Here is an 18,991-nt window from a genome sequence, read left to right on the forward strand (position 1 = left end):
GACCACGGTGGTAATAGTATGGTATAGTTAGACCCAAACCCAGACATCCAAAGTGAAAGTTACCCTCCAACACCAAATTGTTTTATATGGTCCACATAATGTTCAGAAAAAAGTCACACAATTTTGAGCTTCGGGTTTGGGGGGAGAGGGGGAAGAAATCTGCAAATTCGTAGTTTTTTACGATTTTCGTCAGTATTTCTAAAACTAAGCGGTTTAGCATGAACAACCCTCTACACAAAATTGTTCTACATTAAATTTCAAATAAAAAAGGTCCTATGCATAACCCTTCTAAAATGAACGGTTCCAAAGTTACGGAGGTAGTATAGTAAGTATAATTGGTCCAAAAAAAGGCCTAACCCAGACATCCAAAGTAAAAGTTTTCCTTCGACACCAAATTGTTCTATATGGTCCACATATTGTTCAGTAAAAAGTTACACCATTTTGAGCGTCCGGTTTGGGAGGGATATGGGGGAGAAGTCGATAAATTAGTAGTTTTTTTACGTTTTTCGTCAATATTTCTAAAACTATGGTTTATCGTAAGGAATGTTCTATAGAAAAGTGTTCTACATAAAATTTAAAACAAAAAAGGTTATATACATAATTGTTATAAACTCAACGGTTCCAGAGTTACGGAGGGTGAAAAGTGGAGGTTTTCGATACTTTTTATATTTACCGATTTCTCCCCCTCTCCCCCCCCCCCCCCAAACCCGACGCTCAAAATGGTGTGACTTTTTTCTGAACATTATGTGGACCATATAGAACAATTTGGTGTTGGAGGATAACTTTCACTTTGGATGTCTGGGTTTTTGGTATAGTTATATCATAAATATTGATTTTATAACAATTATGTATACAACATTTTTTGTTTTAAATTTTATGTAGAACATTTTTTTATATAACATTGTTTACACTAAAGCATAGTTTTAGAAATATTGACGAAAAACTTAAAAAAACTACTAATTTACCGTCTTCTCTCCCATCTCCCTCCCAAACCGGACGCTCAAAATGGTGTTACTTTTTACTGAACAATAGGTAGACCATATAGAACATTTTGGTGTTGGAGGAAAACTTTTACTTTGGATGTTTGGGTTAGGCCTTTTTTGGACCAGTTATACTATACTACCTCCGTAACTTTGGAACCATTCATTTTAGAAAGATTATGCATAGGGCCTTTTTTATTTCAAATTTAATGTAGAACAATTTTGTATAGAGGGTTGTTCATGCTAAACCGCATAGTTTTAGAAATATTGGCGAAAATCTTAAAAAACTACGAATTTACCGATTTCTCCCCCCTTTCCCCCCAAACCCGACGCTGAAAATGACCATATAGAACAATTTGGTGTTGAAGGATAACTTTCACTTTGGATGTCTGGGTTATGCCATCTTTTGGATCAACTATACTATACTATAAGGGATATTAAAACCAGGAGAAAAACAAAGGTTACTCAAAACTAATCCTAATCTAAAGTTTTAATTTACAAGACTTGAGAAAACCTAAAAGAATACTAAAGATTGATATTGTATTTAGAGCCAGTAAATTCATGAGATTGTAAGGGGGAAAAGGTTTTCTTGCATCAGCTGACTGTATGGTTTATTTCTATGTATGTTAAACTTGTTACATGCGAAAAAAAATGTGATTTAAATCGCTTGCTATATTACATATTTCACATAAATCAGACTTTATCACACCAATCTTGAACAAGTGAGACGGAAAACAGGCATGTCCAAATTTTAGACGGCTTATGGTAACAATAACATACCTCGACAAATCTTGTTTTTTGTACCAGTACTGCTTTGGGATCTCTGGATGTAAAAGTGTGTAAATTGTCAGGTGGTTTACGCAATATTGTTTCTATCTAAATTTCCAGCTATTTTTTAAATTATTTTTACTTATCGAAATGCATTCTTGTAGCCCAATATCATTTGAAATTTCCTCGCCGCCGTTTAGACTACCGTCTTTCGCTAACTCATCTACTTTTTCGTTATTTTGGAGACCAATATGGGCTTTAACCCAAGTAAAAATTATATTGAATTGTCTACTCGTTAGGTCAGATATTAGTATTTTTAATTCAACTATAAAGGGATTACTGCTTACAGAATTTGCATCTAGTTGGCTAGAGAAACTTTTTAGGACTGTTAAAGAGTCATACAGTATGTTTATTTTTTTGATATCATGGTTGTCAGCGTATTGGCATGCTTTTATAATAGCTACAGTTTCAGCGGAAAATATTGATTTCATAGGATTAAGTTTGAATTTTTTTCAACAGTAAGTGTTGTTGCCCTTCTTCAGTCTGCAAATGTAGCAAAAACTTTATCCTTAATTAAAACAAACAGTATTAAAAAATTAAGGTTTAGATAAATTTAGAAACTTCAAAAAATAGCATACCTACGCATCTACTTCGTATATTTTTAAATATAGATATACCTAATAATAGATTAAACAATAGATTAAACCTCGTATATTTTTTGCAATTTAACTACATCGATTAGTTATCCTATTAAACTTGACTAATTTCTTAATCACCTAACAACAAAATCTGTACAAAACCACACACAAAAAAACAAATAATTTCTAACACCTTTACAATAAAAATTGAATCATCCATCCACAATGTTGTACCATTAATTTTAATGAGATCATCAACAAAAAAATTAAAATTTTTCCATAAGCAGTCTCATTCAAGGATTGATCCATTTTTTTTCTCCCACCTGGCTTACGGACTTTTTGCTGTCAGATATGTGGGTGCCCATTGCCTCAGACAATGGTCGGATAAATCACGAAATCTGAAACAAAAGAGGTAATCTGAAAGCAAGGTCACTTCCCATCTGATTAGTTTGCAGCAAATTGCTGGTGTGATAGAAAGATAAAAATCTTTTTCGTTTTTTTGTCGATTTAATATCGACAGCCAGAACCGTAGTTGATCCGTGGGTAGTTGTGGGTGAAGATTTCTTAAATGCATATTTAACGCATACAAAAACCAATATGTACTATTATTAGAAATTTTAAGAGTTAAATGATGTAATGTTAATAAGCCATATTTTCAATAATATTACTGGTCCGCAAAAAAATTTTCCGTGTTGTTTTCGTTAAATTATAAAGTACTATGCCAAAAATTATAAAGATAAAAATTATAAAGCACTCTGCTAATTTTCTTTATGGTGTCGGGATGTTAACCCAACCCCCCAACCTGGAGGACAGTTTTTTTGTCAGGGTTTGTTCGTCAGATTTTGGTCAACAGTTTGTAATAACTAGAGAGGCATTACTCTGCTAAACGTGGCCTACAGAATGTTGGCCTACATTCTTTAAGATCGGCTTTCGGGATATTGTGAAAGCATAATAGGCAAATACCAGTGTGGGTTTCGCAAAGAAAAGTCTACTATCCATCAAATTTTCCTTCTAACTTAAGCTTTTGAAAAAACATGAGTATGAAATTGATACCCACCATTTGTATGTGTATTTTAGATGTGCCTATGACAGTGTAGACAGAAATGTACTATACAAAACAATATTAAAATATAATATCCTAAGGACCGTTTGCATCGACTATATTAAGGCTAGCTTAAGGTTAAGCCCGCTTAAAGTAAATATTTTCGATGAAGTACAGAAACACAGACTTACTCAGTGGCGGCCATTCAGGGTCGGCAGGGTCGGCAGTGCCGACCCACACATTTATAGATATAGATTTTTTTTAATATTTAATTTAATCAGAGTTTGTGTCATTTGTATCTGTGAAATAAAAAAATCTATCAGATAATACAGACTGAATTTTATTTATGGTTTTTAAAAGGATTCGGCCAATCCGGGCGTTAAGTGATACCTGCTCATAAGAGACTTTTTAAAAAATGAATAATCCGAGCCATTCAGCTGACTGAATGGCTCTGTTTTCGGCAAGCCCACCCCAGCTCATCTCGAGCTTGACGATTTACACGTAAAACTCAACGAAATACGAGTCGAAGAGCAACCAAACGTATACTTTTCTCCGTAGACATTAAGCGACAGGTACGGCACATTTAAATCTGCCGATGTTTCATTTGGAAGCATCGGCAGAAATTGTGAAAAATAATCACGCCGTTTTACGTCGTTTAATTGATTTTGTAATTTATTTAAGTTGTCAGGAATTGTCATTTACGGGACATGATGAATCGGAGCATTCGTTAAATCAAAGTAATTATAGAGAACTAATAAAATTTATTGATAAATACGATTTGAAATTTTCCAATTTTTTTCTGATACGAAGATATTTAGCGGCCTGTCTAAAACAGTACAGTATGAACTAATATAATCAATAAGTTACATTTTGAATAACGTTGTTAAATCTGAGACTCTGAAAACCATTTGCTTTTCGCTAGAAATAGATGAAACTTCTAATTATCTGTCATTCACAACTATCAATTGTTGTTCGATAGGCGTTACGTGGTAATATTTATGAGAGGTTTTTAGGTTTTACAGACGTCAGTAAAAGCAATAAGGCAGAATATATTTTTGGTGTTGTAAAGGACAGATTAAAATTTTTGGATATCAAAAATAAATTGGTAAGGCAAATTTACGACGGCGCTGCCGTGATGTCCGGTGAATTGAATGGTCTCCAGGCAAAACTTAAAACTATTGCACCACAAGCTTTATTTAATCACTGTCATGCGCATAGAATGAACATAGTTTTGCAGGATACGTGTAAGAAAATTAAAGAATATCATCTTTTCTTGCCATTTTAGCTCGCCTAAACGGACTACTGTTTTAGAACAATTTGTTTCGAAAAAGATGCAAAGAGTCAGACGCGATGAAATTTTAAATCTCGGTTAGTTTTTACTGTAGCAAATTTTCGTGAACAGCTTTTTGGAAGTTTTTTATTTTATTATCGAAGGCGACGATTTTGAAAGCGGTGATATCTCGATCCGTTAAACAATCGGCTTGAGAACTTTATTAAAGGATTACTCTTTTAATATTTTTTAAGATTTAATATTTTTAAATATTTTTTAAGATTTAATATTTTTAAATATTTTTAGGAAAGTGTTTGCCCAAACCCATTTGATATTCATTGTTGTTCAAAATCAGTCAATTGTCAATATTTATTCCAAAAATAAAATAAGAAAACTGGTGTAAAATTTCAGAGATTTTCGTAAAGATAGAAGTTTCCAATATATACGCAGTGACGTTATGGATTCTCTTGATATTTTCGAACCACCCCAAAAAAAGAAAAAGGCATGATACATATCTCGAAAAATGAGTATATTTTGAACTTTTGGATACCTGCTATTATGCAAATAGATACTCGTTTTTCGAATTTTGAAGATTTGCAAATTTTTGACCTCTTTGATAATCCAAATTTAAAAGATACCTTCGCCAAAAAATTTCAAAAATATTTATTTATAAGTTACTTAAATATTATGCTGATCCAAATATTTTCGGAAAGTGGGATAAGTTACAAATATGTATAATTTTATATAGTAAGTACATACTGCAATTCTGTTCATAAATTCTCTTATTACCACTAACTTCTGCCTCAAATGAACGGGATTTCTCTTGTCTCAAAATAATCAAAACATATTGTCGAAACACTATGACACAAGAGAGAATGTCAAGTAAACCAAACAAAAAAGAAACAAAAAAATCTCCTATGATGATGTAAGCCTTTTAATTAGATGGTATCTTCTTCTTTATGTGCCGTCTTCTACCGAAGGTTGGCGACCATCAAACGATAGGTTTCTCTGTTTTGTGCCGCATGTATTATGTTCGCAGCTTCTGGTATTTGAAACCATTCTCTCAAGTTTCTCAGCCAGAATTTCTTCTTCCTGCCCAAACCTCTTCTACCTTCAATCTTACCTTCGACGATAAGCTGTAGCAGACTGTATTTTTCATTACGGAACACATGGCCCAGGTATGACGCTTTCCTCCTTTTAACAGTTGTTAACAATTCCAACTCTTTACCCATTCGTCTCAATACCTCTGTGTTGGTCACTCTGTCTGTCCAAGGAATTCTCAGTATGCGTCGATACAGCCACATTTCTAGAGCCGCTAACTTCTTTATAGTTGCTGCTGTTAACGTCCACCCTTCTACTCCGTAAAGTAGCGTAGAGAGTACATAGCATTTTGTGGCGCGCCATCGGAGGTTAACGCTTAGGTTGCGGTTGCTTAAGAGCTTTCTCATTTTTATGAATTTGGATCTTGCTATTTCAATTCGGATCCTACTCTCTACGTCTGGGTCCTACTTATCATTTACTGTATATCCCAGATATTTAAATCGGTGTACTCTTTCAATACGTTCGGCTTCAATATTCAGGTCGATATGTTGAATGTTCTTTTTACTGATCACCATAAATTTAGTTTTCTTTCTATTGATCTTCAGTCCAAATTGGTTGCCAGTTGTATTTACTCTATTTAGCATCATCTATAAATCTTCGATGTTATCGGCTAGTATAACAGTATCATCTGCATATCGAAAATTACTTATTGGTACGCCATTAATCTTGATGTTCTCATTGTAATCTTCTAGTGCCTCTAGAAATATTTGTTCCGTGTACAGGTTGAAAAGCAGTGGCGAAAGAATACAGCCCTGTCTAACCCCTCTAGAAATGGTTATGTTTTCACTCACCATATGTCCATTCTTTATGTGGGCTGTTTAATTCCAATATAGATTTTTTATAATCTGGATGTCCTTAGTGTCAAGTCCTGAAAGATGTAATAGTTCTATGAGTTTGTCATGTTTGATAGTATCAAATGCTTTCTCATAGTCGATAAAACAGGCGTAAACATCTTTCTGTTGATCCAGGCATTTTTGAATCAAGACTTGTATTGCAAATAGGGGCTCTCGAGTTCCAAAACCGCATCTAAAACCGAACTGTGTTTTACTTATGCTGTGTTCTAATTTTGCTCGTATTCTGGAATGGATAATACGCAAGAATACTTTAAGGATATGACTCATTAAACTTATAAGGCGATATTCGCTACACGTTTTAGAATTGGATTTCTTGGGAAGGGGCACAAATGTAGATTTCAGCCAGTCCGATGGAATTTGACCAGTATCGTATATCTTATTGAACAGTTTCAATACTACATTCATGTTGTTCTCGTTAAAAACTTTTAAAAATTCGACTGGTATTTCATCGCATCCTGTTGCTTTCCCATCTTTCGTTTGATCTATAGCTTTTATCACCTCACTTTTCAATATTTTTGGTCCATTCAGATCAAGAGTGTTCGTAGAAATATGACGATAATCCGCAAACAAATATTTTATGTAAATTGCCCAAGTCTGTAACTGTTCTTCTTTATCTACAATAAGTTTGTTGTTCTCGTCTATTAACCTACCAAACTGTTTTTTCTTGTAAGTATAAGTATAGATGGTATACCTATAATAGAAGAGAAAAAAATATTGCCGATCCTGTCGCTAAGGCCACGAGCCGCCACTGGACTTACTCACAATCATTTAATTTACTTCGACGACCGGTTTCCATCTCTACAATATACAGATCATCTTCAGGTCGGCGTTACAAGTGATTAAATGCTTCATTTAAAGAAAGCCAGAGTTAGAACATTGTCTGGATATATCAAAAGCAAATAGAAAGTTAAAATTTTGAAAGGTATGTAAATGTTGAAATTTCTATTTGCTATTCTATTTTCTTTCTATTTTCTATTTACATACCTTTCAAAACTTTCAAAATTTTCAAAACTTTTAAAACTTTGGCTTTCTATTTGCTTTTGATACAACTAGACAATGTTCTAACTCTGGTTTTCTTTAATTGTAGCATTTAATCACTTGTAACGCCGACCTGAAGATAATCTGTATATTGTAGAGATCGAAACCGGTCGTCGAAGTAAATTAAATAATTGTGAGTAAGTCTGTGTTTCTTTACTTCATTTAAAATGAACTCACATATGCAACCCATTCAACATTTAAATATTTTCGTTTCACCGTATGTCAGACTCGATTTAAACCTCACTTCTTAAGAGGAAAGGAACATTTTGACGCCTGTCAACATTTTCAATTTATTTTAAATGTAATCATTTTTTTCGAATCCTGAGAAAACTACTAAGTATTTTTGAAAAATTTAAACTCAGAATAAAAGATTACTTCATTACCGAGGGCCGAGAGTCCCTTAGAATGAATAAAAAGTTTCTTTTGAATGAGATATTTGAAATTAAAAATCACACTACATTTTCTCTTAGTTTTTCACCCCTGTAACTTATTAAAATAAACAATATAGAAGTTGTCAGGGACTTTCGGGCCTCGGTAAGAACGTAATCTTTCATTCTGCGTTTCAATTTTTCAAAAATACTTATTAGTTTTCTCAGGATTCGAAAAAAATTAATCCCCATTTAAATACCATTGCAGCCGAAAATACGTACCCATCCACTTAAGTTTTCTTAAGCCGCCGAATTTGGCGGCTTAAATTAAGTGAGGTGTAAATCGAGTTTGACATACGGTGCAGCGAAAATATTTACTTTTAAGCGGGCCTTAATCTTAAGCTAGCCTTAATATAGTCGATGCAAACGGCCCTAATACACTTAGTGGGGTTGGTGAAAGCAACCCTCTTAATAGTCGAGTGTAAGGTTAGAGTACAGAACGGAACATGAAGAATGTTTCAGATACAAACAGGACTTCAATAGGGAGATTGTAACAACTATAAAAAGTTACAAAGTAGGTACAATATTTAAGGTCCAGATCATCTATCTCATGATGATAGAATCCAAGTTATTTTGTAGTTTTTTTCTATTTTATTGCTTTAGTTAAAGTTTCTTGATAAATCAACCAACAAAAATCGGTAAGCATTGCTGCTGACCATTTCCCATTGTAGTGTTTTTCAATATTCAATATAAATAGTGAAACCTTTCACCATGCTCATCTACTACGGCATCAAGGTTTTCAGAAAAAAATATATGCGCCAAGCAGATCTAAACAATACAGCGATCTAACTAAGATCGTTATGGGTAAGATGACCAAAATATTTCAAAAACACTAAAAATGAGATTGGTGAGTTCATTAAAATTTCCAATGCTGACATATGGATGCGAATCTTGGACGGTAAGGCAATCAGAAATGCATGTACCGACTGTAGAACAAATAATTTCAGTTTAAAAGATGTAAAGATCTATAAGTGACTCCGCAAAAATCAAACTACCACTATTGAAATATTCTGTATAGGCTATGAGGCACAAGCCCAACTGGGAGAGTTCATCATTTAAGGAATGGCAGAAGGCCAGGATTGACCAGATCACAGGAAGTTGCAAAAGACCTAATAGAAATAACCAGAGAGAGAAATATAAGAAGGCAGACCATACACGATATCAGGAAGACCACTAAACTCCCTCCAGGGAATCAGGACTGAAGAGGGAGAGAGAGAGAGAGAGAAAGAGAGAGAGAAAGGGAGAAAGAGAGAAAGAGAGAAAGAGAGAAAGAGAGAAAGAGAGAAAGAGAGAAAGAGAAAAAGAGAGAAAGAGAGAAAGAGAGAAAGAGAGAAATAGAGAAAGAGAGAAAGAGAGAAAAAGAGAAAGAGAGAAAGATAAATAATATTGCAGGAGAAAAAGCAATAATATTAAATGGTTAAAGGAAAATAATGACAACGTATCTTTATTTGACAAAAGGTCTACATTTATTGTAAACTGTTCATCGCATGTAAAGTGGATAATCATCATCATCATCATTGAAATCATCCTATTACTTATTGAACATGGCGTGGCGCCAATAATTACGAAATTTTACGTCTTCAAATTATGAGTGACAGCCTAAAATGAAAGGAGTATGGCGTACAATTAAAAATAAGTATACGAAAAAAGTTGTCAATATAGCTTATTAGTTTTATAATAAAGCTTATAATTATTGACCCCTAGGTGTAACTTCAAGCCATTTTTAAATTGCTGTAATCAAGGAATGCTAAAGAGTCCAAGTTTTAAATGAAATATAAATTCCATTTACCAATTTTTGTTATTTTTTTTAAATTAACTGGTGAACAGCTGGCGATTATTTTGAGATCCACTTTTCTTCTTCTTCTTCTTCTTCTTCTTCTTCTTCTTCTTCTTCTTCTTCTTTTAGTTAAGCACATGATTCCCATTATTGCGAGAATATTTTCCCAATGTTAAATTATGAATAAGTCATATTCAATATAAAATTAATATATTTTGAAATAATAATACAAAGATAAAACCAACAACAAAAAATTGAAAGTGGAAGACATAACTACATAGTACGACCATTTATTTTTCAACTCAAAAGTACTAATCACATTAACATAATAACACAAATTTCTTTAGGACAATTTAGTACATTATCAACATTTTTGTTATTGTGATTACGGACAGACGGACAATTCAGCGTTTTCACTATTTTTTTAATGAAGTAGAATGGGTGAAAACAAAAATGCATTAAATTTTTTGCAGCTAGACATCTTTTTTAGTTGCAAAAACTTTTTTTGTTATTGTCGCACCTGCTACATTTCCTACAGATTTGTTGGTTTACTTATTAAGGATAATTTTTTAATTAAATGCAAACAATTTCGTGAATTCCAAGAAGTTTCATCGTTTCTGGGATGTAAACCACCAGCCATGCTTCCATTAGCCGATGAAGATGTTCTTGTTTTCTTTTTAATCTGCCATATCACCTATTTTTTTTTAATTTATACTAAAGAACGCATATACTCATAAAACTTATTGGAATTCGTAACACTACTCAGCAACTCAACAGTATTATACTATATATTAGACTATAATAGTCGTTTCGAACTCACACTCTGCCATTGCCATTATCTCTCACTGTAGTAAACCTATCCATAAGAGAATGATATATGGCTAGAAGGAACATGCTAGAAAACTCCTCTCACAACAACAATGAAACGTATAAACATAGACAAGAAAATTAATAAAAACGAAGAACAGGGAGAATCCGTAGCAAAATAATGAGAGATATAGAAGAAAAAAGGAAGAATAAAAACAAGCAAGACAGTTCTTTCGGAACTGAAGGAGTTCCAGAGATCAAGACCGGGTAGCAAACAAGAACAAGAAACTTCCTTCAAAACGACAGAGGTCATCTTAGTACTGACGACATACGATGGTTAAGAGCACAGATATATTCTGTCCACCTTTTGCTGATTTTAAGATAACATTATAAAAATATTCAGTAGGGTCATATGAATGTTCTGCATAATTATTCTAAGTCCAGAATGATTGTAAATGGGTTAAACGCCCTTGCCAAAATATAGTATTTTCCATTTGTACTAAAAAACGACTTGCACAGATATTTTATGTCCGTTTGGAAGTGCACAAACATAGTATGTTTTGGGACATACAATGTTAGTGCTCACGCGAACAAACTTATCATGGCTGTAAATATTATTTGACCGGACATGCAGTAACATGCGCCTTATGTTGTATGTCCATACACATTTTCAAAAAAAATATTTTTTAACCCAATAATACATAATATTTTAAAAAATATCTACATTAAGCTAATAATGATACCCGAACTTATTACCCAAATATTATGATATATCGGCATACCAGCAGTATCAAACAAAAAGTAATGCGAAAACTTCAAAACGTTCTCCTCAACAATTAAGATATTTGGACATACTATATCTGCGCTCTTAACCATCGACAAGAAAATCCTAAAAACCTGGAAGGAATACTTCTATCAACTGTTAAACCACTAATCTAGCAAAAATACATCAAACATAGAAGTACATACAGCTAAAATAGAAGACCAATAGCCGAAATACGAAGAAGTAACCTAGGCAATAATTTAAAAACTTAAAAATAATGAGGCACCAGGTAGCGATGGTATACCCACAGAGCGGAGCACACTAGTTCGCTCCCAAGGTCAAAAAACCCTCTTAATTACATACTAGTTCGCTCCGAAAACCATAACCTAGTTCGCTCCCAAGGTCAAAAAACCCTCTTAATTACATACTAGTTCGCTCCGAAAACCATAACCTAGTTCGCTCCCAAGGTCAAAAAACCCTCTTAATTACATACTAGTTCGCTCCGAAAACCATAACTTAGTTCGCTCCCAAGGTCAAAAAACCCTCTTAATTACATACTAGTTCGCTCCGAAAACCATAACCTAGTTCGCTCCCATGGTTAAGCGGATTAAGTATTTATTTATTAAGTTCTAGGAAAACTAATATCAGCAAAATTGGTACTGTGACTTTTGTATTTTATATAGAAATTATATAAAATATTGGTCGTAACATATTTATACAGGGTGTCCCGAAAAGATTGGTCATAAATTATACCACAGATTCTGGGGTCAAAAATAGTTTGATTGAACCTAACTTACCTTAGTACAAATGTGCTCATAAAAGTTACAGCCCTTTGAAGTTATAAAATGAAAATCGATTTTTTTCAATATATCGAAAACTATTAGAGATTTTTTTTTATTGAAAATGGACATGTATCATTCTTATGGCAGGAACATCTTAAAAGAAAATTATAGTAAAATTTGTCCACCCCATAAAAAAATTATGGGGTTTTTGTTCCCTTAAAGCCCCCTAAACTTTTGTGTACGTTCCAATTAATTCATTATTGTGGTACCATTAATTAAACACAGCGTTTTTAAAACTTTTTTGCCTCCTAGTATTTTTTCGATAACCCCGTTTTTATCGAGATGCGGCTTCTTTTTCAATATATTTACTTAAAAATTGTATGGGGGTTTTGTTCCTTTACACCCCCCAAATGTTTGTGTACGTTCCAATTAAACTATTATTGTGGTACCATTAGTTAAACACCGTGTTTTTAAAACTTTTGCCTCTTAGTCTTTTTTTCATAAGTCGCCTTTTATCGAGATGTAGCTTCTTTTTCAAAATATACCTAAAAATGTAAATTATAAATAAATTTTCAGATTATTAACATGTCTCTATTTCATATTAATCGTACTTAACCATATATGTACAAATATGTGGTGAATTCGAAAAATATTCAAAATATCTCGATAAACACTGGCTTATCGAAAAAGTACTAATAGGCAAAAAAGTTTTAAAAACATTGTGTTTCACTAATGGTGCCACAATAATAATTTAATTGGAACGTACACAAAGGTTTGGGGGGGTTTAAAGGAACAAAACCTCCATAAAATTTTTATGAGGTGCACAAATTTCACTTTATTTTTTTTTAAGATGTTGCTGCCATAAAAATGGCCCATGTCCATTTTCACTAAAAATCTCGGAGAGTTTTCGATATATGAAAAAAAAATCGATTTTCATTTTGTAACTTCAAAGGGCTGTAACTTTTTTTGTGTGCACTATTTTATATAGGTAAATGATGTTCAATCAAACCATTTTTGACCCCAGAATCTGTGGTACATATAATGTATGACCAATATTTTCGGGACACCCTGTATAAATATTATGAGACAGTCGAATTAGATTATTTAGATTTAGATTTAGTCGAATAAATGACCGTTTTGGAGTGTAATTCTCCGTGTTACGACGGATTTGCTAGAAAATTTGGTTTTAGGCTCTACTTACCCTCCACTTCATAGTTGGACTTCTGCCGTTAGTTGCTTTTACTTGAGGGTGAAAGACACCCTTTCTCGGAGGTGAAAAAACGTACGTTTGAAATAAGAAATGAATAAATTGACTAATTAGCCATTCACCACCCATGGTCAGTTTCCCTAAAAATAAGCGTTATTTTGGTAATTTATAACGTCGTTATTAAAAGTTGCACCGTTTTTTTCTATAAAACATTTGATCTAAAATTTTTCAGAAAACTTCTTTGTACTCTATATTTTATATATGTTTACATAAAGGTGATTAAAAAGCTAAATTTCAAAGTTCGTCACTCAAATTTTGCGAATAAACTTTGCAATTCAAGAATCTTCACCGTTTACTTCAAAAATTCATAACATTTATTAAAATGATATAAATATATGGTAATATTAATAATAGCATATGAGCTCTAACATTATAATACTTTATTGATAATATCGTTACAATTTTAATATAATTTTAAGTAAGAAATAGTTTTATATTTAGGTAAATACAAAGTTTGAGAAATATTTATTAAAAATTTTATTAATAAAATGTATCAAAGCACCTGCTGTATGAAAGTAACATTATCTATTTACGCTGACCCTCGCTAATCATTATTATTCGTTGTGTATCCAGTAAAGACATTTGTAAACTATCTTTTCTAAGAAATATATGGCCGGAGCGAATTTACCTATGACCCTTTTCTGTAAGGTATTAAAATCTGGCCGCCGGAGCGAATTAGTATATGCCCCCACAGAATGTTTAAAATACAAAGGAGAAGCGTTGTACAGTTCTATATACAAGCTAATTCGACATTGAGCGAGAAGAAAGAATGCCAGATGAATGGAAAAAATCAATCCACCAGAAAAGGAAACACAAGGAAACAAAAAGCAATGTGTTAACTATCGAGAAATAACACACCTTAAATACCACCTACAAAGTGTTTGCAAACATGCTTCTAGAAAGAATAACAAATATACAAAGAAGAAACCGTTGGGGATTATCAATGCGGATTTAGACCGGGTCGCTCTAGTATTGACCAGATATTCACTAGTAATACCACTAGAGGTCAAATTATTTCCGGAAATTTTTTTGAGATCATGAATATTTTGAAAATTTCCCGAGTCGCAGACGAGGGAAATTTTCTAAAAATATTCATGATCAGAAAAAAATTTCCGGATATTAATTTGACTTCACGTGGTATTCGGTAAGAAAATTCCACACCAAATTTGCATTTGAAAATCCAAAGCTGCATGAACAGATTAATAGCGCGCCATAGCTTTGTCAGCAATTATTTAGGCTTTAAAATTCATAATTTCTACTCATTGTAGTTGCATGGGAATACCATTTCAAGATAGAAAATAGTATATTCTTCAATTTTACATAAGTTTTGAGTAACTACAAGTGATAGAAAATGAATCAAAACTAAATTATGTAAACAAATAAAAACCAGTCTGTCAAAAATGTTCTGTTATTGTAAACGTCAAAAAATTTCCACTATAATTCGCTGTTGGGTACCCCACGAGCAAAAAATTTCCGATAAAATACCTCCGTTACCATGGTGATCTGTCAAAATAACGTATTTTGATTGGTTCAAAAGTACAGGTGTGGAATTTTCACAATAAAACAGATAATAGAAAATGCTGGAAGTTTGAAAGTGAGCTTCATCAGATGTTCATAGATTTTAAACAAGCATTTGATAGAGTATGCAGGGCGAGACTGTGGAGAGCGATGCAGGAATTGGCTTTCCAAAAAAACTACTCAGTTTGATACGGATGTGTATGGATGGAAAGGTTACGATGTAGGGTGATAGTTGGACAACAATAATCTGAGGCAATTGAAAGAAACAATTGAGTAAAACAAGGAAATGCAGTTTCATCAACAAATTTTCAACTTAGCTCTGGAACACATAATCAGAAGTGCAAGAAGCGAGAAACCGACTAAAGTATTTTATAGAGAAGATATATTTTATAGACCAAATTTACTGTTAACATTTGCAGACGATATCGATCTAATAGGAAACCCCAGATTAAGGATGAAGGAGACTTTCTTCAATTTCGAGAAGAAAACAGAGGAGATGGGGCCCCTAATCAAGGAAAATAAAACGAAAAACATATATGTATAGGAGCCGACATATTACAAAAAAGAAAAAAGGCAGACCGAGGAAAAAATTGATACAGCAAATAGTAGAAGCAGGAAAAATTAAACAGAAAACGCTAGAAGAATAGTTTCATTTCTTAACACCAGACAGAAAAGAATGGAAGAGATGGGTGTATATGTAGCTAAACTAAACTCAAATCCGACACCTGAAAGGGTATAAGGAAGGGGAGAAAGAAAGAAAAGTATAGGAGCCGCAATAACCAAAGCAAAGACAGGATCGATCAGAACATCTCCATCGATGACTTTAACTTTGAGCACGTTAGATAATTAAAGTATCTTGGAACAACAATAGCTGAAGACAATAACGGATCACAAGAAATACACAATATTATACAAGCCGGCAACAGATGTTTTTAGGCGCTTCAAAAACTTATAAAATCGAGTCAACTAATAAGACGTACAAAGATACAACAATATAAAACAATCATACTACCCATAGTGATGTACGGAAGCGAAACGTAGACGATAATAAAGGCAAACGAAAAGAGATTACATATTTCGGACAGAAAAATCCTAAAGAAGGTCTTTGGGCCTGTGCTTGATGAAGCTACAGGACAGTATAGGATAAGAACTAACAAATAGCTCGAAGAACTTTACCCAGACGCCAACATCATAAAAGAAATAAAATCCAGAAGACTCCAACGGGGAGGACACCTCAGAAGACATTCTAGCCAAAGAACAGTAAGGCTGGTATGGGAAGTTAGTCTGGGCTGATTATCGGAGAATAGGCCATTTTTGGGAAAAGTTATTTACCAGCAATTTTATTGCTGGAATCGAACTATAAGATCCTATATATTATTAATATAGGTATGCAAAGTCCTCAGATAGTGTGCTACTTTTTTTATAAACAAAATGGCGCCCGAAAATCGTGTTTTTTTAATGATTGCTCTATAACTCCGAAGATTTTAACTTTACAACAAAAATACTTAAATAAAAATTCACCGTGATTAAATTCTGCATAGAGATGTGTTTTTCCCGATCTGCTCTGACGAAAATTTTCCTCGAAAAATGCGGGTTTTCTCAACAAAATCTTTAATTTTCAAATAAAGTTTTAGATAAGTAATTATCTACCAATAAATAAATAATTTGGTGAATTAAAAGCTTTCTTAGTTTAGATTATATTTCCAGAAGCTGGTGAAAATTAAACGAATATTTTAGCAACAATTCAGTTGTTAATTAATAATTTACGGTCGCAATAATAACCAAAATAATTATGATACACTGATCAAACTTTGAAATCTTATAAAGATGAGATGCCTATTTAACATTTTGTCAACAAAATATAATTTTTTTATTTTTTTTGCATAATCTTTAAATGTTTAAAAAAATAGTTATAAACAAATTAACGTTTATCAGAAAGTTTTTATTATATTATAATTTTAAAAAATAACTAAAATGCGCATTTCAAATATCTTGAAAATGAATGCTTTAAAACTTTTTTGCAACGATTTGCAAAAAAGTTATGAAACAGCAAAATAAACATACGATTACTACGGTGTTTATATATATTTTTTAATTCTTTCAAAGCGTAGGAGTGAGTTTAAAGTACAAGCTAATTATTTACAAAAAAATATCGATTATCAGTTTAATGGTTATATTTTAATTAAAGATTATAAATATATTTTTTTGTAATTTACACGCGCGAAAGTAGACTAATACAGTATTGTAGCTAAAATTTTCACTCGGAGCGACGACCGGCCACGCGACGACACTTTTAATAAATAATGTATGCTGCGTGTCAGTCGCTTCGAGTTAACATTTCAGCTCCGACTCTGTATCAGGCCTACTTTTGCGCTAAAAATTACAAAAAAAAGTATTTTTAATCTTTGATTAAAATATAACCATTGCACTAATTTTTGACATTCTTTGTGAGTAATTAGATTGTACCATAGACTCACTTTTAAGCTTTGAAACAATTAAAACAAATTATAAACAACGGAAAAATCGTATATTTATTTTGCTGTTTCATAACTTTTTTGCAAATGGTTGTAAAATTTTTTTAAAGCATTCATTTTCAAGACCTATGAAATACGCATTTTAAGTATTTTTTAAAATTAGATTATAATAAACAATTTCTGAGAAATGTTAATTTGTTTATAACAATTTTTTTAAACATTTAAAGATTATGCAAAAAAAGAAAAATTTATATTTTGTTCACAAAATATTAAATAAGCATCACACCTTTATAATCTTTCTAAGTTTGATCAATATCTCATGATTATTTTGGTTGTTATTGCGACTGTAAATTGTTAATTACCAATTAAATTGTTGCTAAAATATTCGTTTCATTTTCACCGGCTTCTGAATTTATAATCTATACCAAGAAAGGTTTTATTACACCAAGTTATATAATTATTGATAAATAATTACTGGCCCAAAAAATTTATTTGAAAATTCGAGATTTTGTTGGGAAAACCCACATATTCCGAGGAAAATTTTCGTCGGAGCAAATCGGGAAAAACATGCCTCTATGTAGAATTAAATTGGGGTGAATTTTATTTGAGTGTTTTTGGTGGAAAATTAAAATCTTCTGAGTTATAGAGCAATAATTGAAAAAAATACGATTTGTCGGCGCCATTTTGTTTATAAAAAAAGTAGCACACTATCTGCGGACTTTGCATACCTATATTAATAATATATAGGATCTGATAATTCGATTCCAGCAATAAAATTGCTGGTAAATAACCTTTCTTTGTACTTTATTAATTAAACCAGCGTATTATAACTATTTTTTTTCAAAATTCAAAGATTGTGCAAAAAAAAGAAAAATTTATATTTTGTTGATAAAATATTAAATAAGCATCTCATCTTTATAATATTTATAAGTTTGATCAATGTATCATGATTATTTTGGTTATTATTGCGATCGTAAATTGTTAATTAACAATTGAATTGTTGCTAAAATATCCTTTTAATTTCCACCGGCTTCTGGAATTACAATCTATACCAAGAAAGCTTTGATGTCACTAAGTCATTTAATTATTAATTAATAATTACTTACCTAAAACTTTATTTGAAAATTAGAGATTTTGTTGGGAAAACCCGCATTTTCCGAGGAAAATTATTGTCGGAGCAAATCGGGAAAAACATATCTCTATGCAGAATTTAATTGCGGTGAATTTTTATTTGGGTGTTTTTGTTGTAAAGTTAAAATCTTCGGAGTTATAGAGCAATAATTGAAAAAATACGATTTGTCGGCGCCATTTTGTCTATAAAAAAAGTAGCACACTATCTGCGGACTTTGCATACCTATATTATTAATATATAGGATCTTATAATTCGATTCCAGCAATAAAATTGCTGGTAAATAACTTTTCCATGAATTTTGCTAATTAGCCCAGAGTAAGTAGTTTCAACTGGAATAAGATCGTGTGTACAC

This window comes from Diabrotica virgifera, chromosome 5 (genome assembly GCF_917563875.1).
Source record: "Diabrotica virgifera virgifera chromosome 5, PGI_DIABVI_V3a".
Taxonomy (NCBI): Eukaryota; Metazoa; Arthropoda; class Insecta; order Coleoptera; family Chrysomelidae; genus Diabrotica; species Diabrotica virgifera.